This window comes from Trichosurus vulpecula, chromosome 3 (genome assembly GCF_011100635.1).
Source record: "Trichosurus vulpecula isolate mTriVul1 chromosome 3, mTriVul1.pri, whole genome shotgun sequence".
In the NCBI taxonomy this organism is placed as follows: domain Eukaryota; kingdom Metazoa; phylum Chordata; class Mammalia; order Diprotodontia; family Phalangeridae; genus Trichosurus; species Trichosurus vulpecula.
Genome location: NC_050575.1, coordinates 440,432,261 through 440,456,798, shown reverse-complemented (window position 1 = coordinate 440,456,798; position 24,538 = coordinate 440,432,261). Strand labels below are relative to the sequence as shown.

The 24,538-nt window shown below is 38.1% G+C and overlaps 1 pseudogene; it reads left to right on the top strand.

Moving 5' to 3' along the window:
• Nucleotides 1-23,104, top strand: part of LOC118842852 — an 81,054-nt pseudogene extending 57,950 nt beyond the window's left edge.
• Nucleotides 23,105-24,538: the final 1,434 nt, after the last annotated feature.

Here is a 24,538-nt window from a genome sequence, read left to right as displayed (position 1 = left end):
GATAAGAGAAGGGGAAAGTGATAAAAGGGAAGGAAGATAAAAGAAGGCAATGGTCAGAAGCAAAACAGACATTAGAGCATGAGCAGAATAAACAGAAGATAATAGAATGGAGGGAAATGCATTGCTAGTAATCATAACTGTAAATGTGAATGGGATGTACTGACCCATAAAACCAAAAAGGTAGTAGAATGCATTAGCAACCAGAATCTAAAACTACTTTAGTTGCAAGAAACACATTTTAAACAGACACACACACACACACAAAACACAGCGTTAAAATAAGCAGCTAGAGCAGAATCCATTATACTTCAAGTGAAGTGAAAAAGGCAGGAAGAACAATCACAATCTTAGAAAAAGTAAAAGGGGAAAAAGACCTAATTAAAAGGAAAAAGTGAGGAAACTACATCTTGCTAAAAGTCACCATAGACAATGAAATAATATCAATATTAAATATATGTGCAGCAAATGACACATCATCTAAATTCTTAAAGGAAAATTTAAATGAGTTGCCAGAGTAAAAAGAGAGTAAAACTGTACTAGTGAATGACCCCAACTGTTCCCTCTCAGAACTAGATAAATTTGACCATAAGGTAAGAAAATAAAGAAGTTAAGGGATGAATACAGTTTTTGGAAATTTGGGTATGATAGAACTTTACAGAAAATTGAATGGCAAGATAAGTGAGTATAACTTTTTTTTTCTCAACTGAATATGGCATCTTCATACAAAAAACCAAACAAACAAAAAAAACCAAGATGACAATTTATCAGTGCATAAAACTTCACAATAAAATGCAGAAAAGGAGAGCTATTAAATTCACCCTATTTAGACAATAATGCAACAAAATTACATTCCATAAAAGATCATAGAAACATAGATTAAAAATTCTTTGGAAACTAAATAATCCAATCTTAAAGAATGAATGGGTCAAAAAATGAAACATAGAAACAATAAATTCATTGAAGAGAATGACAAAAAATAAAATAACATTACAAAATTTCTGGGATGAAGCCAAAGCTGTATTAGCAGAAAAAAATATATCTCTAAATGCATAAATCAATAAAAGAGATAAAGAACAAAGCAATGAGTTGGGTACGCAATTGAAAAAAAAAAAGAAAAAAACAAGTAAAATCCCCAATTAAACACTGAATTAAAATCCTGAAAGTCAAAGAAGAAATTAATAAAATAAAAAGTAAAAAAAAAAGAACTAAAATAAAACTAAAAAGTGTTTTTATGTAAAGAAAAACAACATAAATATACCATTGGTTAATTTGATTTTAACAAGAAAAAAGAAAACTAAATTATTGGAGATCAAAAATTAAAAGGGTGAATGAATGATCAATAAAAATGAAATTGAAGCAATTATTAAGAATAATGTTACCCAATTATTTGACAGTAAACTGACAATCTAAGTGAAATGAATATTTATAATTATATGTTACACACACTCATATATATGTAGAGATACATATAATGTGTATATATGTATGTGAACACATGTGCATGCATGCATGTGTCTGTGTGTGTGTTAGTTTGTAGTCCAGAGGAAAAGAAAAGGGAATCAAGGCTTACATAACCCTACCTTGGAAAAAGAAATAAAAATAACCCATCAATGAACTCCATAAGCACTCAGAGGGATTTATAAATGAATTTTTTCAAATATTTAAAAAAATATTTTTTTAATTTAATATTTTCAGTTTTCAGCATTGATTTTCACAAGAGTTCTAATTAGAAATTTTCTACCCAGTTCTACCCTTCCCCCTACTCCAAGATGGCATATATTCTGATTGCCGAGTTCCCCAATCAGCTCTCCCTTCTGTCGCCCCATTCCCCCCTATTCCCCCCGATCCCCTTTTCCCTTACTTTCTTGCAGGGCAAGATAGATTTATATGTCCTTGCTGTATATCTTATTTACTAGTTGCATGCAAAAAACTTTTTTTTTGAACATCTGCTTTTAGAAGCTTGAGTTCCAAATTCTCTCCCCTCTTCCCTCCCCACCCACCCTCCCTAAGAAGGCAAGCAATTCAACATAGGTCACATGTGTATCATTATGCAAAACCCTTCCACAATACTCATGTTGTGAAAGACTAACTGTATTGTGCTCCTTCCTATCCTATCTCCCTTTATTGAATTTTTTCCCTTGACCCTGTGCCTTTTTGAAAGTGTTTGTTTTTGATCACCACCTCCCCCATCTTCCCTCCCTTCTACCATCCCCCCTTTTTTATCTCCTTCCTCCTTTCCTATTTCCTCTTGATTCTTCTGTTTGAAAGACAAATTTTCTATTCAGCTCTGGTCTTTTCACTGAGAAAGCATGAAAGTCCTCTATTTTATTGAAAATCCATATTTTGCCTTGGATCATGATACTCAGTTGTGCTGGGTAGGTGATTCTTCTTTTTAATCCTAGTTCCATTAACCTCTGGAATATCATATTGCAAGCCCTTTAATCCCTTAATGTAGAAACTGGTAGTTCTTGTATTATCCTGATAGTGTTTCCACAATACTCAACTTGTTTCTTCCTGGCTGCTTGCAGTATTTTCTCCTTGATCTGGGAGCTCTGGAATTTGGCAACAATATTCCTAAGAGTTTTCTTTTTGGGATCTTTTACAGGAGGCAATCGGTGGATTCTTTCAATTTCTATTTTACCCTCTGGCTCTAGAATATTAGGGTAGCTCTCCTTGATAACTTCTTGAAAGATGACATCTAGGCTCTTTTTTTGATCATGGCTTTCAGGTAGTCCAATAATTTTTTAAATTATCTCTCCTGGATCTATTTTCCAGGTCACTGGTTTTTCCAATGAGATATTTCACATTGTCTTCTGCTTTTTCATTCCTTTGTTTCTGTTTTATAATATCTTGATTTCTCATAAACTCACTAGCTTCCACGTGCTCCAATCTAATTTTTAAGGTAGTATTTTCTTCAGTGGTCTTTTGGACCTCTTTTTCCATTTGGGTAATTCTGCCTTTCAAGGCATTCTTCTCTTCACTGGCTTTTTGGAGGTCTTTTGCCATTTGAGTTAGTCTATTCTTTAAGGTGTTATTTTATTAAGTATTTTTTGGGGGTCTCCTTCAGCAAGTCATTGGCTTGTTTTTCATGATTTTCTCACATCACTCTCCTTTCTCTTCCCTGTTTTTCCTCTAATTCTCTAACTTGCTTTTCCAAATCCTTTTTGAGCTCTTCCATGGCCTGAGAACAGTTCACATTTTTCTTGGAGTCTTTTGATGTAAGATCTTTGACTTTTTTGACTTCTTCTGACTGTATGTTTTGGTCTTCTTTGTCAACAAAGAAAGATTCCAAAGTCTGAGACTGAACCTGAGTTTGTTTTCACTGCCTGGCTATGTTCCCAGCCAACTCCTTGACCCTTGAGTTTTTCATTAGGGTATAACTGCTTGTGGAGTAGAGAGTACTTTGTTCCAAGCTTGAGGGGCTGCACTGCTGTTTTCAGAGCTATTTCTGCACAGCAAGCTCTGCCACACCAGTTCTCTTCTTCCCCCCAAGAACTGCCAACCCAGATAGGACTCAATAAGCAGTCTCTGCCCTTCTGCTCTGATCCACCACTTAATTCCTCCTGCTAGGTTGGCCTGGGGCTGGAAGCAACTGCAGCTGTTGTTCTGTAGCTGCACCACCTGCACTGCCCCAGGACAGTGGCCAAACCACAAATTGCTTTCACTCTGTCCCCAGTAGTTTTTTCCCACTAACCTTCTATCTTGTTTTTGGTGTTTGTGGGTTGAGAAGTCCAGCAACTGCCACAGCTCACTGATTCAGGGCTCTAGGGCCTGTTCTGCCTGGCTCCTGGTCTGGTTGGTTGGGGCATAGCCCAGGCTGGCCTCTGCTCCCCTCCGCTCCCAGCTCCATGCAATAGACCTTACCCAGTGACCATTCCAGGATGTCCGGGGCTGGAGCCCTGCTTCCGTCCACTATTACGTGGGTTCTGCAGTTCTAGAATTTGTTCAGAGCCATTTTTATTGGTGTTCAGAAAAAAATTGATTTTAATATCAAATAAACTATTTGAAGAAAATAGGTAAAGAAGGAGTGCTACTTAATTCTTTTTACTATAAAAATAAATAAAAAACAACAGTCTAATACCTAAACCAGGTAGAGCAAACACAAAGAAAACTATAGATCAATCTACTTAACAAATTTTGAAGCAAATTTTTCCTTAAATAAAATAATATCAAGGACATTATAGTAATATATCACAAACATCATGCACTATAACCCAGCAGGACTTATACCAGCAATGCAGTGCTGGTTCGATATAAGGAAACAGTTAGGTTAATTGACCATATAAGTAACAAAAGTAATAGATTTAGAAAATCCTTTTGGAAAAAGAAATAAACTCAAGGTATAGGAATCAACAGAGCCCTTAAAGAACATAATTAGCAGTCTCCTATAATGGAGATCAACTTAGTGTGTGTTGGTACACAGGCCAGATTGTCCACATTCCCCTGCATCTTGCCAATGCCAAGTTCCCATGATTTAGCATCAGGTTGGCTTGGACCCAGGAGCCTCCTGCTGGGGAAGGTTGCTCCACTCATGCATCTCTTTACTGAGGTAACCCTCATTTCTAACCCCTGAGACCCCTCTTCAGGAACTTCTTGGTCAAACTCCCCCGCAAGACATCTTTAGTAGACATTGTCTTATTTCCCTTGAAATAAATAAATAATTGCAGAAACTGAACAGAATGACTGACCAAGTTGTGGTATATTGTAGTAATGAAATACTATTGTGCTATAAGAAATGACTACTGGGCTGAATTCTGGAAAATCTGGAAAGGCTTACACAAATGGATACAAATTAAAATGAGAAATTCCAGGGCAAAATTGTGCAAAGAAACAGTATTGTATAACCCTCAGCTGTGAATTACTTAGCTATTTTCAGCAAAACAGTGGTCCAGTACAATTCCAAAGGTGTCATGATAAAAAATCCTATTCACATGCAGAGAAAAAATTGATGACATTTGAATGCAGATTGAAGCATACTATTTTTTGACTCTCTCTCTCTCTCTCTCTCTCTCTCTCTCTCTCTCTCTCTCTCTGTGTGGGTGAGCAAGTGTGTGCATGTGCCATGGTTTGTTTCTTCTTTCATACCATGACTAATATGGAAATATGCTTTAGATGATTATAATATGTGCTTCCACCAAATTGCTTACTTTCTTAGGTAGAGGGAAAAATTTAAAAAGAGAGGGAATAATTTGGAACTCATTTTTTTTCAAAATAAATATTAAAATTTGTTACATCATATTAATTTAAAAAAAAAAACTGCAGGCATTATAAATTACACAGGAGTCTACCTGCCAAGACAAATCCAGTGATTATATGAACAAAATGAAAAAAACACTTTCATAGAAATAAAGAAAATTCTAAACAATTGGAGAACTATTAATTGCTTATGGGTAGGTAGAGTCAAAAGAATAAAAATGACAATTTTTTGTAACTTCATCTACTCATTCAATACCATGCCAATCAAACTACCAAAATTTTGTTTTATGGAGCTATACAAAATAACAAAATAATCTTGAAAGAGAAAAAGGTCAATAATACCAAGACAATCAAAGAAAAAAACAAGTAAAGGAATGTGGACTAGCAATTCTGAATTTCAAAATACATCACATAGTGGTAATAATCAAAACAATCTGATACTGGCTAAGAAATAGTACAGTGAATCAGTGGAACAGATTAGTTACATAGTAGACAGAAGTTAAAGGCTGCAGTGTTTGAAAAACTCTAAGTTCCAAACTTTTGGGGCAGGAACTCACAGTTAGATAAAAATTGCTAGGACAACTGGGAAGCAGTTTGTTAGAAAGTAGACATGAAATAAACCAACATCTCACACAACATACCAAGATAAGGTCAAAATATATAAACTATTTAGATACAAGAGCTCATATTATAAGTAAATTAGGGAAGCATGGAAAAATGTACAGAACTACAAATAAGGGAAGAGTTTATGACCAAACAAAAGATAAAGTAGATTAGAGAAATTAAACATAGTTATTTGGATTACATGAAATTAAAAAGCTATGGCATAAGCAAAACAATAACAGCCCAAATTAGGAGGAAAAGAGGAAATCGGAGGGGAAAATGCATCGAGTTTCTTTTATAAAGACCTTATTTCCTAAATATACAGATAACTGAGCCAAATTTATAAAATAAATAGAACCATCCCCCTGTTTACAGATGTTGATATCCTTTGGTCAATGGATATTGATAGGCATTTTTAAGAGTAAATAAAAGATATCAAGAGTCATATGAGAAAATGCTTTAAATCCCTGTTAAATAGAGAACTGCTAATTAAGACATATCTGAGATATCACCTCCCACCCATCAGACTGGATAACATGACAGAAAAAAAAATGACAAATACTAGGAGGATGTAGAATAATTGGGGCACTAGTGCATGTTTGGTGGAGTTGCAAACTACACCAAGCATTCCAGACAAAAAAATTTGGAATTACACCCAATGGTATAAAAACTGTGCCTACCATTTGACCTAGAAATCCCATTTCTAGGTCTGTATCCCAAAAAGATCAAAGAAAGGGGAAAAAACAATGTAATTTTATTATTTTTACAAAAATAAAACATTTATAGCAGCTCTTTTATGGTGGTGAAGAATTGGAAATCAATTCTATGCTCATCAATTAGAGAATGGCTGAAAAATTTGTGATATGCAAATTGATGGAATACCACTGTGTTATAAGAAATGATAAGCAGGATGGTCTCAGAAATACCTGGAATGACTTATATGAACTGATGCAAAGTGAAGTTAGCAGAACCAGGAGAACATTGTACACAGTAATAGTAATATTGTAAGGATGATCAAATGTAAAAGACTTAGCTAATTTGATCCAGATAATGATCCAGGACAATTCCAAAAGACCAATGCAGAAAAATGGTACACTTCCAGAGACAGAACCAACGAATGAATTTTTCTTGCTTCATTTTTTTCAGTCTCTTTTCTTTTGCAGTATGGCTAATAAACAAATACATTTTGCATGACTTCACATGTATTTTTGCTGTTGTTCATTTAGTTTTAGTCATATCTGTCTCTTTCTGATGACATTAGGAGTTTTCTTGACAAAAATCCTGGAGTGCTTTGTCATTTCTATCTCCAGTTCATTTTACAATGAAGAAACCCAGGCATTTAGGGTTAAATGGCTTGCCCAACTAATAAGTTTCTGAGGTCAGATTTGAACTCAAGAAGATAAGTCTTGACTCTAGGCTCCTAATTCTTCCCTCTGCACCACCTATTTGCTCTGTTTTGGGAATCCATTTGGGCTTTTCTGAATGGAATGCCTTGATTTTTACTTCTCCAATTCATTTCACAGATGAGGAACTGAAGCAAACTGGGTTAGGGGCCTTGCTCTGGGTCACATAGATAATTGTTTCAGCCCAGATTTGAATTGACGTCCTCCTGACTCCAGGGTATCTCTTTTGTCACCTTCTGCCCCTATATAATCACTTGTATGAACAATATCAAATTGTGTGCCTTCTCAAGGAGAGAGGAGGTCCTGGAGGGAAGGAGAAAATTTGAAACTCAAAACTGTAATAAAGGATTGTTAATTTTTATATGTTATTAGGATATATATATATATATATATATATATATATATATATATATACATACATATATATATATACATATATATATGGGGGGGGATGAAGAATGTGTGGGAGTAGAAGTGAAAAAGAAGGCACAATCAAGGATGACTTACTTAAAAGTTATAAACTTACATTGCTAGAATATTGGTACATTGAACAGAAATGTATATGGTGCCCCAAATTCCGAGTGCATTTTTAACCTTTAATGATTTGAAACTTTATTGAATCTTTTGGAGCTGTAATATGAAGGCAGAATTTATAATTTCAAAGAGGATCATATATATGTCTGAAAGGTTCGGAACCACAGGATATAAGGAATTCTCAAAGTAGGAGGCAGAAGAGTCAAAGCATATATTTAAGCTCCACAGTAACAAACCCACAAACCAGCATCCCCATTTTGACATATTGATAAAAAGCCTCCAGGCCCAATAAGTCCGCTTCACAAGAGTAACCAGGAGGCCACAGAGAAGCATGATGGTATAAAGCAAAATCATATACATGCTTGCCCTCTACGGTAAAAAGATTACTCACTGGCCTCAAGTCCTTGCTCAGCACTCCTCAGTCCACACATAGGTCAGCTCTGCTACTGGCAGCTCCTGCTTCAGTTTCAGCTGTAGCAGCCTCTGGCTCCAATAGAAGCTGTTTTTAACCATCCGGCTAGCAGCTTCTGCGGGAGTGTAGCCGGCACGTTGGGGAAGCACAGGTTCTTTCAGTCTGCTTAAGCAAGGTGAAGGGGTTGAACAGGAAAGCACAAGTTCTTTTGATCTGCTTAATCAAGGGAAGCAAGGTGAAGGGGCCGACAAGCTTACTTTAATCCAGCATTCAGTCAGTTTAGGGGAAAAAACCCAGCACCCCGAACTTCAGAACATTCATTTAGTTCAGGGGAAAAAGCCTCTGCTATCCCAGACATGAAAATTAGGCCCTCCCTGGAGTTAGCCTTACCCCACCATGGTTCCACACCTAACAGGGCTCTGGGCCCAGCACCCAGCAAGGCTCAATGAAATAAACTGAGTCACCTGGGGCCCAGCACTCAGCAAGGCTCAATGAGATAAACTGAGTCACTCAAAGAAAACAAAGGCCGTTCTGTTTACAGGAGCACACCATACATTATTGTTGCGAGTCCCTGGCCTCGCAACCAACTCGGGGTTCCCCCCAAGCCCCAGGCCTTTGCCTAGCAAAGGATCTGATCTCACAGACAATGTATGGGGCGGGAGCAGAAAGATGGTGAATGACTCCGATTTTTATTTCAGCAAGCAGCATTTTTATATCTTTAGTGACGTAGGTACATTCTTTGGTTACATGGGTAAAAGACAGGTAAAAATCAAGACACCTGGGTACTAGGACCGCCCCCGACTCCACCTACTCTCCTCCCCTTCTCTTCCCACACTAACCCAAAGCTCCCTGCGGGCAGGCAGTCCAGGCAAAGAACCGGAAGTTCCATGTGCTCTGGCAAGCCCAGACAGAGAGCCGGAAGTTCCATGTGCTCAAGCAGGTCCGGGCAAAGACCTGGAATTGTTAGGGAGGCAAGAAAGGCGAGACCCCTCCTCCTGGCTCCACCCATATCTCAGGGCCCTGAGTTTATCTCAGCAGGCCCCTGGGCGTGGAGGTCTGAGGAGGACAGGGCCCAGCTCTAACTCTGCCCCATAACACATTATAACTTTAAACATCAGAAAGGCTTAAAGGGAAGTGAAATGGTGACTTTGGGGCAGATTGTAGAAGCAAAGATTGATATAATCCTTGTTATAGAACTATAAGGGACCCCAGAGGCCATCATGTATAATCCACTTATTTAACACAAGAGGCAAGTAAGGCTTCAGAAACTTAAGGAACTTATCCAAGGACTAGAGCTAGTAAATGTGCATCAGGTTTTGTGTTCAAGAGTTTAATGAATTGCCTGGCTGACATCCAACAGTCCACTAAAGTCCCAATTAATAGTTTTGTCAATAGTGTCAAAAAATTACAGAGATAAACATAGAATATGATTGTATTCTAGGTTAGGATGAGTCAATCTTCAAGCTGTAAAACAAAAGGCTCATTCAAATATATTGGGAAGGGAGTTCATAAGAAAGGTTCTGGAGAAAGGCTTCTTGGATAAGGTGGTGTTTGGATTGGTATTTAAAACCAGAAACACCTATGTTCAAATACTGACTCTAGACAAATGTGACCCTAGACAAGTCAATAAACAGCTTAGTGTTCTTAGCACCCTTAATATCTACAAGCTTCTACATGAATTGGTAGAAGGTGATTCCTCAGTGGGAAATTCCCTATGCCATTGAAAACCTGGGTCCAGTCCCTGTCCCTTTACTTGTAAATGAAAGATAAAGTATCAATAGGGAGAGAAAGGATACGGGCCTAGAGAATTACATATTGAAGAAATGGAGGCCAGAAATGCCAGTTATGTTTGGAGAACAGGGAGGTTTTATCAATTTTAGAATAAAAAAAGGATAAACAGCATACTAAATGGCTGCAAAGTTATGGTCAAATAGAGCCACAAATGCTAGACTAAGTAATTTAGACTTTACATAGGCCAGTATAGAGCCTTGGAAGATATTTGAGTAGTGGATTAGAATGTAGTCTTATATAATGATGCATTCAAAAAGAGACTCGAAGGGAAAGGGCCCTGGCATTTGTCCCTTTTATTTCCCCCCATAGTGACAAGCAACACAATAGTCCTACAATGAGTAATGAATACAAGCTCTAAGGGGTCATTTAGCAAGCATCTATTAAGCACTTAGTATCTATCAAGCATACAAAGAAAAATTACTGAGTCCAAATCTGTCTTCACACAATTTCTACCTCTTTGTTCTATTTCTGTATACATAGACCTAACAGAAAAAGAATGAGCCTTATTTACTTGAAGGTCTCAGTCCCTCCAATATTGAAAGCGATAACTACATCTTCATCAGTTGTTCTCTTCTCTACCAAGCAACACATATTCACTGATCACCTACTGTGAATGAGAGAGAGAGAGACAAAGAGAGAGAGAGAGAGAGAGACAGAGACAGAGACAGAGATAGACAGACAGACAGAGGCAGAGACAGACAGAAAAATGGAGGGAGGGAAGGAAGGAGGGAGATGGCAAAGAAGACGGATATAGAAATGATGCACTAAGAATCATTAGACCTGACCTAACAAAGTTTAATTTCATAAGGAAGCTGTGCGGCAGAGAATTTCACTGACTTGTCCAATGTAACACAGGCTATCACCAACAAAACCTGATTAAAACTTAGGTCTCATGACTTCCAGAACAATATTTACCCCTTGTATCATACTATCTACTGTATCAATCCTAAGTAATTAACTCTCATCAGTCTGAGGAATCGGAGATCTTCAATAATTTTTGAACATTCTACAACTCCCTCTTCTCCTTATTGGAATCAGTGTTATATACCAGGGTATTAGTCTTAGTGTTGTTAATTTTACTAATGGGAAAGATGGTTCATTTGAGAAAGAAATGAATTTGGATTTAGAAGACCTGGGTTTCCATCCTTGCTCTACCAACTGTTAAATCAACTTAAATGTCTAAATTGGCAAAGTAAGTAGGAAATTGCATGAACTTTCCCAAATTCATTTCCGAACAACTATAAAATTAAACCCAAAAAATGAATTTTGGAAGGGTAGAACCAAAAAAACATGGAGTGTAAAAATTTTCCAGCCCAAGACAACTAGGAAGGTCATTAGGAAAGTTTCATCTCATTCAGGCAAAAGAGAAAGTTCAGTTTAGAGCAGGCAGTGTTCTGGAAAGGCAGCAGCAGGCGCTGCCTCAGAAAGACAGTGGGAGGCCCTGAGCCACAGTGTAGGTCAGCAACTTATTCACACAAAAATATTTATAGCATTTCTTCTGTGGTGGCAAAGAATTGGAAGTTGAAGGGATATCCATCATTCGAGGAATGGCTGAACAACTTGTGGCATATGAATGTGATGGAATATTATTGTGCTATAAGAAATTAAAACAGAATGGCTTCAGAAAAAAAAAAAAACCTGAGAAGACTTACATGAAGTCATGCAAAGTGAAGTAAGAAGAACCAGGAGAACATGGTACACAGTAAAATCAATATTTTTCGATGACCAACTATGAATGACTTAGCTCTCCTCAGCAATACAATGATCCCAGGCAGTTCAAAAAGACTCATGATGGAAAAAATAATGCTATCCACTTCCAGAGAAAAGAACTAATGGCATCTACGTGCAGGTCAAAGCATGCTCTTTTCACTTTCTTTTTTTCATGTTTTTTTTTCTTTTCATCTGTATGTTCTTTCACACCATGAATAATACTGAATATATATTTTAAATGATTGCACATATATAACATATATAAAATTGAATTCTATCTTAGGGTGGGGGGTGGTAAGGGAGGGAGGGAGAAAGTTTAGAACTTTTTTTAAATGTCTATTAAAATTTGCCTTTACATGTAATTGGAAAAATACTATTAAAATAAATAAATCAGCTTGAATAAACTCTCTGAGTCTCAGTTTCCCTTTCTGTAAAATTAAGATGCCTTCATATTTTCTTTTCAGCTCTAAAATAGAATAGAATCTTTGATTCTTTGAAGGGAATCCTTCAATGGAGACTTGCATGGTCCTCTGAAATGATCAAAGATATGTTGCCCATCAATTTTCAAATATTAAAAATTCAGAAAACCATTTTGAGATAATTCTGTCAAAAATACAGGATTTCTGCCAACTTGTCACTGTTAAACTGAAAGGTCAAGTCTATTTTACGTCTTGAATTGACATCGTGCTAATAGAAAGCAATAAAATCCAATAATGGAAGATCTCAGGTAAGGGTAGGAGAGTGAGTAAATTGCCCATCTTCTCAGCTTTTGAGGGCCTTGGGGAATTTAGACGTCTTCAGAAGAGGGTCACAAAGATGATTAATAAATGAATTACTAAAGTAGGAAAGAAAAAAATTCTGATTTGTATAATTTCCATCTCATACACAAATATGTGTATAGAGTATATGTATATAGGTTATAGAAAATATAGTGTTTATATATGTATACATGTGTGTGTATATATGTGGTATGTATATTTGTTCATGTAAAGGTATATTTTATATAGAGTACATAAATAGAGAGTATAAATTATATACATGTACATGCACATTTTATGCTCTATATACTTGATTCTCAAACATGCACAATTAAATATATATATATATATTAATATATACATGTATATACACTCACACTTAATGCAGTAGTATATTATATATAGTATAATACATATATTCCTACATACATAGACACTCTATGTTCTCTCTCTCTCTCTCTCTCTCTCTCTCTCTCTCTCTCCCCCTCTCTTTCTGTGTCTTCTCGTTCTCCTAGGTTTTTCTTTCCTTGCAGCTTACTCAGTCCATAGACAAAACCTTTCAACAATGTTAAAAAAAATCATGGTATTTGTGATTTAGAAGAGACCCCAGAGATCCCAGAGACTCAACCCATATCTTGAAAAAAAAGACAAAAAACAAAACCACTGCACTACAAGATACCTAGGAAGTTACTATACTAGGAACTTAAGCAAAGTTCGGCTTTGCTTAAAGACCTCAAGTGACAGGTTAACCCACCACCTTCAGCAGTGGCTAATTCCATTTATAGGTAGCTCAGATTGCTTTTATTTTATTTTTCCTCAATCCTAAGTTTCCCTCTTTATAACTCACTACTTCTAATTCACTTCTCTGAAGACAATTAAGAAAGTCTGAACTCTTCCTCCACACTAGAGACCTTCAAATTCTCGATTTGAATTCTCATATCCTCCTAATGTAGTTTCTCTTCTTTAGTAAGCACTGCCTTTCACAATTTTTTTTCCAAATTGATATGAAAATAAAAGAGCATCAAGTCCAAATTCTGATTTGCAGATGGGTGAACTGAGGCCAAGTGGTCGATAATTTTTCAAAGGCTCACAGTTATTCAATAGAAGCAATGCAGTTTAAATCCCAATCCTCTGATTTCTTATTCAGGACTCCTATCATTGTTTAATTCTACCTCCCATTGTACAACACTTTACAATCAGATGGGACAAGCAGATGACAACTTGCCCCTTAATTTTTTCTAGACTTTACATTATCAAAGAGACATAGTCAGGACGTCACCTAAGACATTTCTATTAAAGTGTAAACTTTTGATTTTAAATACAGAAACTGAGTGCAAGAAACACTGAGTGACTTTTTATATATACATAGTTAATAAGTGGAAAACCAGATCTCCTAGCTCCTCAATCAGTATTTGTTCAGCTCTACTGTGAACTAATACCTATTTATTGCATCCTCTTGGAGAAAAGCATATTCTAAGATTTAGACAGAGAGAAACATAATTTTTTTTTAATACCTAGAGGGAGATATAACTGGACATCGATGAAACCAGTTGGTAATGAATTTTGACTATGAGAAACAAAGAAATCCAGGCTGCAACTGTTAGAGGTCACCCTTCAACAGACATTTTTAAACTATTATGGAGTATGTAAGGGAGGGTTAATTCTCAAGAGCTTTCTTACACTAGCAGAGAAATAGAAAGCTATCTTGTTAAATGATTTCCATCTTGGGCCTCTCTTGAGTCTCAGATCAAATAGTTTTTTTTTTTGTTTTTATTTTCTTATTTATTTTTTCACCCTTGTTAATTAATTCTCCACTGTGAGCTGTCATGCCTTTATTTTTGTGTGGCTCCCCTCTAAAAAATTACTTAGGTCTCATGACCTAACTTTATGTGAGAAAGGATAAACTTTCAGGGATTCCTTAGTTTTATAAGACAGTCTTTCTGTGACTCCTGTCCCTAGCTCCATACTTTCTTTTATTTTTTATATCATCACCTCTGTGATCTTTCTCATAAAGTACTCTCCCGTACCCACAATAATAGTCATTCCCCCTTCTGTTATTAAAATAAATATCTTAAATGTCAAGGTTAAGGCCTACCAACCTTAATTATTTTTTCCCCTGAGGACTCACAAATCTCACTTCCTGATTCTCTCTACTCATCTAAAAATGACTCTATCTCTGTCTGTCTCCTATCTTTGTCTCTGTCTCTCTTTGTCTATGTCTCTGTCCCTGTCTCTCTGTCTCTGTTTCTCTTTCTCTCTGTTGAATGCCTAATATATCTAACACAAATGTGGGAACAACATGAGTTATTGATTGGAAATATATTCATGCAGAGGCAGCTAGGTGGCACAGTGAGTAGAGCACCAACCCAGGAGTCAGGAGCACCTGAGTTCAAATCTGGCCTCAGACACTTGACACACTTACTAGCTGTGTGACCTTGGGCAAGTCACTTAACCCCAATTGCCCTGCCTTCCCCCCTCCAAAAAAAAGTATCCAAATTAGCTAGATAATGAAAGAAAAAAGAGACCTTAACCAGATGTGATAAAGGAAGTACCACCTTGTTATTGAAAAAAAATAATAACACTTTAAGGTTCTCAGCTTGAGAATTTTTTACAATGGATTGTGTGAGGCATTTGGAGTCAGAGTATCACAGTTCAAATTTCACATCTCCACTTCTTGGCTCTGTAACCTTGGGGGAATCCCTTAAGGATTTCATCTATACATAACCTCTAAGACCCCTCCTACTACTCTAGGAGCCTATATAGATCACTTAACTGTTCTGAAATGTACCCCATGATTCCAAACAGACGGATGAAAAGTTCCAGGACATTAAATCTGTTGACAAGGTTTTCATCTATACAACACCCATCACATAGTTTCTTTGAAAGGATCGATTAATTTGATGTTGCCTAATTGTTACCACAGCTATAGACCATAGAGTCATAGATTTAGAGTAGAAAGGTTGCTCAGAGGTCCTGTAGTTCAATGCCCTCATTTTACAGAGAAGGAAGTCAAAACTGAGAGGTTAAATTCCTTGTCCAAAGTCATGTAGATAGATACTAAGTGTCAGAGGCAAGATTTAAAATCAGATCCTGTGACTCCAGGTTCAAAGCTTTTTCACTTGTTCTATGACAGAACATGTTGCAGTGATTTCATTTCAACTTGACCCAGTCTTTTCAAATATTGCTTCAAGGATATACAATTGTGTTGGTTAAACATAAGCAGACACAGAATTTTCAATTCTGTACACATGAACATAATTCTCTTCCATTTAGCTTACATTTTACTACTAAATAGGATAAAATTTTGAGCGTGTAATATATGTGGATAAATTGTCTCTGATTACTAAGGAAATGACTGACCCTAGTCACTGTAATCAGGACCATTCTTCCACCCTTCATACAACCGTCAAAGGCTTGGTCAGGGCAGTTAACTATTGATCATGTGCTGATTGCAAAGAATTTGTTTTTATACTTTAAAAAACCAGGAACACTCCTCTTCCTCTAAGAGTTTAAAATAAGTTCCTCAGTGCAATTGGCTGCTGTTCCATTTAAAAAGGGACAGGGAGGGAAGAAGCATATTCTCTCCTCAACCTGAGAGATGCATTTCAGGAATCATTTTATGCTATGTATTAGTATTTTCATAACCCTAGTCCCACTTATCCAACTCCCAGATTCTATTTTGATGTATGGAAGGCAGTGTAATGGATTAAATAATGGGCAGTCATGGGGTTACTGATTTAAATCTAAAAGGTAGCTCAAAGATCGTTAAGTCAAATGCTCTCATTTTGCAGTTGAAAAGCCTGAGACCCAGGGAGGTTAAATGACTTCCTTTTGCCACACAGATTCCTTGTTGTCCCTTGTTCTTGCAGAGGACCAAAAGGACATCACTATGCTAGAGTCAAGTTTCAATTTGTCCAACTGTGGTTGATCAAACCAATACAAGCATGGAATGCTCTACCATAGGTTGGGCACAAATAGTCTATGGAACATTTGAGGTGCACACTCTAAATTTGCACATCCTGCATTTCCTTTGAGCTGTTTCAATTGTGCTTTGCTAACAGAGCACAGCACCATCTCTGATGTGGGCATGCCATGGTGAGTGGTCCTCTGCCAGTGTCTCCCATGTCACACAATCAACTGCAAAGTTCTTAAGAAAGTTCTTGAGAGTGCCCTTGTATGGCTTTTTCTGACTGCCGTGTGAATGCTTCCCTGTGTGAGTTCACCATAAAAGTCTTTTGGGCAAGTGGATGTTTTGCATTTGAACAATGTGGCCAGCCCATTGGAGTTGCACTCTCTGAAGCAGAGTTTGAAGGCTTGGCAGTTTAGTTCGAGTAAGGACCTCAGTTCCTGGTACCTTATCCTGCCAGGCAACCTTCAAAATCTTCCCAAGACAATTCATTTGGAAGCAATTCAGTTTCCTGGCATGGTGCTGGTATAGTGTCCAGGTTTCACAGGCATACAATAATATCAGCACCACATCTCTGTAGACTTTCAGTTTGATAGTCAGTCTAATACTTCTTCTCTCCCACACTTTCTTTCAGAGCCTCCCAAACACTGAGGTAGCTCTGGCAATGAGTGCATAAACCTCATTATCAATGTGTACATCCCTGGAAAGTACCCACAGCTAGCAAGTCTGAAGTGGAATTTAAATCAAAAAAGGAATCTCTTCTATTAAATAACTGACAGGTGGTCATCTAGATTGCATGATAACTTTCAATGAAGGAAAACCCATTTTTTTTCTTTTTTTTTTCTTTTATTTTTAATTTATGGGGAAAAAAACCCAAGCATTTCCATAATGTAGTAAAACAAAAAAAGATGATTTCACATTGATGAGGTTAAACAAATGAGGGTAGGGAACCATAGGTTTCTAGGGGTGCTTGAAATCCCAACATACCAATGCACCCAGTCCTGCTGAATAAATTCAACTCAAGCCTTCTCAGCCAAAGAAAAAGACAAAGTTTATTAAAGATTTGCCATATTGGGTTGTCTTAAGAAATCTCACCCTTTTTGAACCTTGTTTTCATAAGGGGGCCAGATTCAATCTGAGGTAGATTAAATCTTAGGGCCTTCAAGGAGGCTCGATGAAACTTATATACAGAAAGATTGTGGGAGGGATTGAGGGGTGGTGAAGTAGTCTGGAGTGACTAGAGGAGGGGTTTGAGAAGGTTTTGATGAGGAGTCTAAGGAGGATCTTGATGAGACTGGGGTGACTAGAGGTGAAGACTCCAGGAGTGAGATTAAGGGTGTCAAATAGCTGAAGCCCACCTGGAGATAACAGACAATACAGGGCTAGGCTAGTTTAAGGGTAACCGAGATTTGAGCCTAGTGATAAGGAAAGGCTTATGACCTCAGGGGAAGGCCAGATCTAGTGGGAAGACTCAAGGAGAGTTCAAGGGGGTTCCCAGAGACTATACCCCATCAGGCTCAAGGGGTATCCCAGAGACCGCACCCCCATCAACATGAAACCCTTTATGGATAATGCTAATTATGAGAAGGATTTCTTCCTTCCTTCCTTCCTTCCTTCCTTCCTTCCTTCCTTCCTTCCTTCCTTCCTTCCTTCCTTCTTTCCTTTTTTCCTTCCTTCCTTCCTTTCTTCCTCTTTCTTTCATCAATTCAAAATGTACTTCTTTGCAAATTCCATCTTTTATTCTTACTTCTGACTGCAGAGACCATAGAGAATATGCGATCTCCCTCTTTCCTTTCTTTTCCCCACCCAAATATAATCAATTACTTCAAATAATCCTGAAATGGCACAGGCTCATCCCAATTCCCTATTTTTTTTCTGGATGAATTTGTGCAAATTCCTTACCCTCTCCAAACCTTGCCTTTCTTCATTTCTAGAGTTATACTACTATTATTCCTAAAGACATCTTAGGACTGTGAAGCTCCAGTGAGATCATGTGTGTAGCAACCTTTGCATGTATGTCATCTTGTATTACTCTTTCCACAAGGAAAGCGGAGTGGTTACTCTGGAGTGACCAGCTTCCTTTCCATTAGCTATTTTTCAGTACATCATTCCCTAGTTCCACAAACTCTCCACAGGCACAGAAATATATAAATCTCATAAATAAACAAAAACAACCTTCATTTTCTATTAAAATTGGCCATTTGTCAAATTAAAACCTAAGGCAAAGCGGTAGGCATTTACTTTTCTTTGCTGAAATGGTCTCATTATAGAGACAACCACTTCCTCTAAGGACTTGAGACAGGACTGTTCCATTTTCATTCAGCTATTAAAATGGGAAGTTCCTGGAGGCATGGTGTTTTGCAGGAGGGCTGACAAAAAAAAAAAATTCTGAGAGGTATTTATCTCAAAGAACGAATATATCAGTGTCTCTGATGGACTGATTAGAAAGGGGAAAATGCCAAGTGGTTGGAATTATAGTGGGATGTTTTGTTTCTGAATGTTTTCTCATAGTGCATTCAGTTGACAGGTGAGGAAACTGAGGATCTATAAAGGAATACTCAATCATTAACAGTCACACTACTTCTCCAGCCACGTTACACCTTTTCCCCATTTTCCCTCTAGTTTAGCATGATGCCTCCAGCAGTTAGCCAAATAGCAGGCATTGTAGGAAGGGCTTTAAATTAAAAGCAAACCAACCAAATAAACCCTTATTTACTTCATGACACAGACAAGGCCTCTTATCTTCCCTTTTATATGACACTCCACATATTACCTCCTTATCTTTGTGCTGGCTGTTCTGAATTCCTTCCTTACATCAACCTCTTAGAACCTCAAGGCACCTTCAAGATTCATAGTCTTCAATAATCTTTTTATTTCCAATTTCAACTTCTTGTAACTGTTCCTACTAATCACCTTCAATCTACAACATTTTTTCAAATATACATATATATACACATATATAGATATACACACATGTGTATACACACATACATATGTGTATATATGCACACATGTATATGTCTTTATGCATGTCTATAAACACATACGTAAATTTATATATAAGGCAGTATTTTTTCATACATAAATATTTGTGTGTGTGTGTGTGTGTGTATACACACGAAGATATACATGCTTTCTCTCTCTTTCACTGCCTTTTTAAAGATATGGTCCAGGTATAGTTTAAATTCAGTCTCTGTGGGGAGTACCCAGCCAAGTGACTAGGTGCTTTTGTCCTTCTAAAAAAACCACACTCAGTTAAACTTCAACCCTAAATTAGCCTTATCGTAGCCTTAGGCAAGGAATCCTGTGTCAACTGATAGAAGAACACATATTGTAAAGATAGGAGAAGGTGAGATTATTAGTTCGGAACTCCTAAAAGAGGATTTTGTATTTGATCCTAAGAGCTATGCAGAGCCACTTGAGTTTATTGAGTTGAGTGGATGGGGTGCGGGTGGCTGGAGATTGAGGGGATCAGACCTGAGATTTGGAGATTTAGGACAAAGGCAATAATTTGACTCCTCCCTAATGAATTCACTGTTCTCTAAAGCAGTTATTCCAAACAGTCTTCCCATTTCTCAAGTTTCCCATAGAATCCCACTCACTAGCACTGAGAAATTCACCTCATATTTCAGTGAAAATAAAATGAGGACATTTCAGTCCTACCCTTCTTACCTCACATATCTCAGAGATATTCTTTTGTTATCATCTCTTTCACTTTTGCCTCTCATGAAAAGATGACCTTTGTCGTACCAAGGCAAACTTCTCTACATGCTGCTCTACATCAACCCTCCCTATTCTCTTTGTCATTTTCTCTTATCTTCAATTTCCCCTATCTACTGGTTCATTTCCTGCTGCCTAAAATTATTCCCATGTCTTCCCCATCTTAGAAAAGAAAACAAAACTGAAATTAAAAGAAACAAAATTATCATTTGACTCTCCTATACCATCCAAGTTTTATACACTCTCATTTCATTCTTGGCTCAACTCGAGAAAATCATGTATATTTTCACCCTCTTCTTCCTTTTATGGCTTTTGACCATATCATTCAATTGACTAACGTCTCTTAAATTGCCAATTTTCTCTTAATTGCTCAATCCAAAGCCTTTTTCTTGATTCTCATTTCTAATAAAATGTCTCTTCAGCATTTGGCAGTGTTGATCACCCTCTTCTCCTGATAGCCTTCCCTCACCTAGTTTTCATGACTCAGTTTTTCTGATTGTCTTCCTATCTGTCTGGATTTTTCTTAGTCTCCTAAGATGGATGCTGGATCTTCATGTGAGGCATGCCCACTAATCATAGGGGTGCTTAGGGTTCTGTCATGATTAGGTTTCCAGATTGCAACATCTAGAAAATTATTTGGCACATAGTAGGCACTTAATAAATTCTTGTTGAATTGACTTAACCCATCTTTTTTTTTCCCTCTATACTATCTCACTTACACTATTTGATTAGCCCGTGAGAGTTAAATTATCTTCTCTGCAGATCTATATGAAGACAAGACTCTGTCCTATGTTACAGTTTTACAATATCTTCTACTTTTTATAGATGTTAAATTATTTGTCTCATAGGAATCTGAATCACAAAATGTTTGGAAGAGTTCATTCATCCCCAGAAAAATCAAAACTCTTCTGCTTTTCTATTTTTTATTACTGTTTATGAAACTACCAGTTTCCTAGTGGTACTACAGTCAGCTCATGGTTCAGTCCATAGAGTATGGCATTTGCAGTGAGGAAGACCTGAGTTCAAATGTGACCTCAGACACTTACTACCCTTTTGATACTGGGCAAGGCACTTAACTTTTGTTTGCCTTGGTTTTCTAAAATTTAAAATGAAGATAATATCACTGTCCTGGCAGGGTTGTCATGAGTATAAAATGAGACAATATTTGTAGAAATTGCTCAGTACAATGCCTGAAACATGGTGAGTTGTTGTCTTTCATACTCACATGGAATCAAAATGATATCACTATGTTGAGGTCAATGTACACTGTGTCCAGCTGTGGCTGATCAGACCAATGCAAACTCAGAAGTCTCTGCCATGGACAAATAGTCCATATCATTATGTAGACTAGCCATATCTCTAAATTTGTGTATCCCATTTATTTTTAGCTACTGTAATTCTGCTTTGCTCGTAGAACACAGTACCTTCTTTGATATTTCACACCATGATGGATGGTCCTGTGACTGTTTCTCCCATTTCTCCCATATTTCTTCAGAGAGACCATGAAAGTGTCCTTGTATCACTTCTTTTGGCACATGGTAGGTGTTTAGCACACGCTTGCTCCCCTTCTCTTCCCTCTAAGTCATCCACATCAGTATCATTTTCAACTCCTCACTGTTTTTGTCTGTTGTCAAATTTTGAAATTTATTCCTTTGCAACATCTCTCACATACACCCAATTTGCTCTGCTTACACAATTGTGGCTGTAGGTCCTCATTGGCTCTTGTTTGGACTATTGAAATAACATGCTAATTGATCTCCTTTCCTCAAAAATAGTTCCATATATATCATCCACTAAGCTGAAATTTACATTTTTTTTTATAAAAAGTAAAACTTTGCATCTTGTGGGGACGAGCTGAAGCAGGCGCCGTAGGCTCGGCTCGGCCCGCTGCAATCCGTGGAGGAACGCGCCGCGCCGCCGGGGCCCATCATTCCCGGCCATCTGCAGGAAGGCTTCGGCTGCATCGTCACCAACCGGTTCGACCAGCTATTTGACGACGAATTGGACCCCTACGAGGTGCTGAAGGCGGCCGAGAACAAGAAGAAGGAAGGCGGCGGGGGCGACGGCGCGGGCGGCGGGCGGCGGGGGCGCGCCCGGGAAGCCGCTGCGCAAGGAGTCGCAGAAGGACCGCAAGAACCCGCTGCCGCAGCAGCCCGCGCCACCCAGCGCCGCTGCCAACGCGGCCGACAAGAAGGACGAGGCCCCACTGCCGCCCGCCGCGCTCAAGAAGGAAGGGCTAAGAGGAGTTGGTAGAAGGCCTGACTAGCAACTTCAGGGTAAAGGAAAACCAATTGACAGGAGACCGGAAAGGCGACCACCTCGTGAGCAACGATTTGAAAAATCGATTGAAGAAAAGGATGAAGGAGGAGAATTTTCAGTTGATAAGCCTATCTGAGGTCGTGGCGGTCCTGGGGGAAGAGGACGTGGTGGCCGTGGCCGTGGAATGGGCAGAGGAGATGGTTTTGACTCTCGTGGAAAGAGAGAATTTGATAGGCATAGTGGAAGCGATAGATCTGGTCTGAAGCACGAGGATAAACGTGGCGGAAGCGGCTTGCACAATTGGGAAATGGTCAAAGATGAGTTGACTGACTTGGAGCAAACCACTGTGACCGAGGTGACACCTGAAGGAGAAGAGCATCCAGTGGCTGATACAGAAAATAAAGAAAATGAAGTGGAGGAGGTAAAGGAAGAGGGCCCGAAAGAAATGACCTTGGATGAGCGGAAGGCTATCCAGAACAAGGACCGGGCAAAAGTAGAATTTAATATCCGCAAACCCAACGAGGGCGCCGATGGGCAGTGGAAAAAGGGATTTGTGCTCCACAAGTCCAAGAGTGAGGAGGCTCACACCGAAGAATCTGTGACGGATCATCACTTCCGTAAGCCCGCCAATGATATCACATCCCAGCTGGAGATCAATTTTGGAGACCTTGGTCGCCCAGGACGTGGCAGCAGAGGTGGGCGAGGCTGGCGTGGACGTGGTGGACGGCCCAACCGCGGAAGCAGAATTGATAAATCAAGTGCTTCTGCTCCTGGTGTAGATGACCCAGAGGCTTTTCCAGCTCTGGCCTAAACTGGACGTCCTAAGCCAACTCCGGTTCCTTTGTGGACCCTCCTCCACGAGGCTTGCATGCTTAACGATCCTAAAGGACTAAGAAGTTTAAAAAAAAAAAAGACTGTCATTCATACCATTCACACCTAAAGACTGAATTTTATCTGTTTTGAAAATGAACTTCTCTCACTACGCAGAGGCAACAATATGGTAGTCAGTTTTGTATTTAGAGATGTAATGGTAGCAGGGATGTTTCCATAATTTTCAGAGATTATGCGTTCTTCATGGATACTTTTTTGTATTGCTGCTTGAAAATATGCGTTTCCAAACTTGAAATATAGGTGTGAACAGTGAGTACCAAAAAAAAAAAAAGTAAAACTTTCCACATTATCCCCTCACTGGATAAACTCCAGTGGATCTCTCTTCACCCCTGAACACCTTTCTTGTCTGTCTTCTTACAACTTCTCCACCTACATGCATTCTAAAATCCCCAAACAATGGCCAACTTGATGTCCTTTATATCTCTATATCTATGCACTTTTCTACTCTTGCCTAAAATGTTCTCCTTTCTTGACTCCACCCATTAATTTCCCTGTTTTCCTTTAAGACAATTGAACACAACATTCTGGAGAAGCTCTTTAGTAGACCTCCCAAATAGTATCTCCTTCCCCTCTGAGGTTACTTTCCATGTATTCTATATATGTCTTATATATATCTGGTTATTTACATGTTGTCTCCCCCAATAGAATGTGGGTTTCTTGAAGACAGGCAGTATTTTCCCTTTCTTTATTTCCTGATAAAGTGACTATCATATAGTAATTATGTAATAAATAATAGTTGATTGACTGACTGCCATGACTACAGAACTTTCTGTGTCCTCTTCTTTTTTCTTTTCTTCTCTTCCAACTTCATTTTTACCTTTTTTCTTTTCTACTGCATCATTTCCATTTCTACATAATACCTTCTTTATCACCCCTCTTTGCATTTAGTATTCAACAAAATTCTCCCGTAAATCCTTCTCCTCAAAGAGAAATCTTGCTTTCAAAAGGATATAGGAAGCAATTTGATATGAGCTGTGTTCAAACTATGAGCATTCTATTTCTTCTTTTCCCCTACTTCTACAATACTTAGAGCATTCTCTACAATGGGTCATCAATACCCCTAAAATAGGCAATCGAATTAATTAAGGAATGAAGAAATGAATCAACAAACAATTAAGAAAATACAATAGCTATTAGCTTGAAGTGGATGTTGTATAGAAAGTCTGGGTCCTTGAAATTCTAGGCTTCATCTGCATCCTCAGATCTAATCATGGAATTTTCCATTTGGGATTTTTAAACTCTTCTTTCTGCTATTCTATTTATTAATGCTTCCTACAGAAAGAGGACAAATATATATCAAATGCATTTCTTAAATTGCCCCACACATGATCATCAGTCATTTCCTGATTCATAG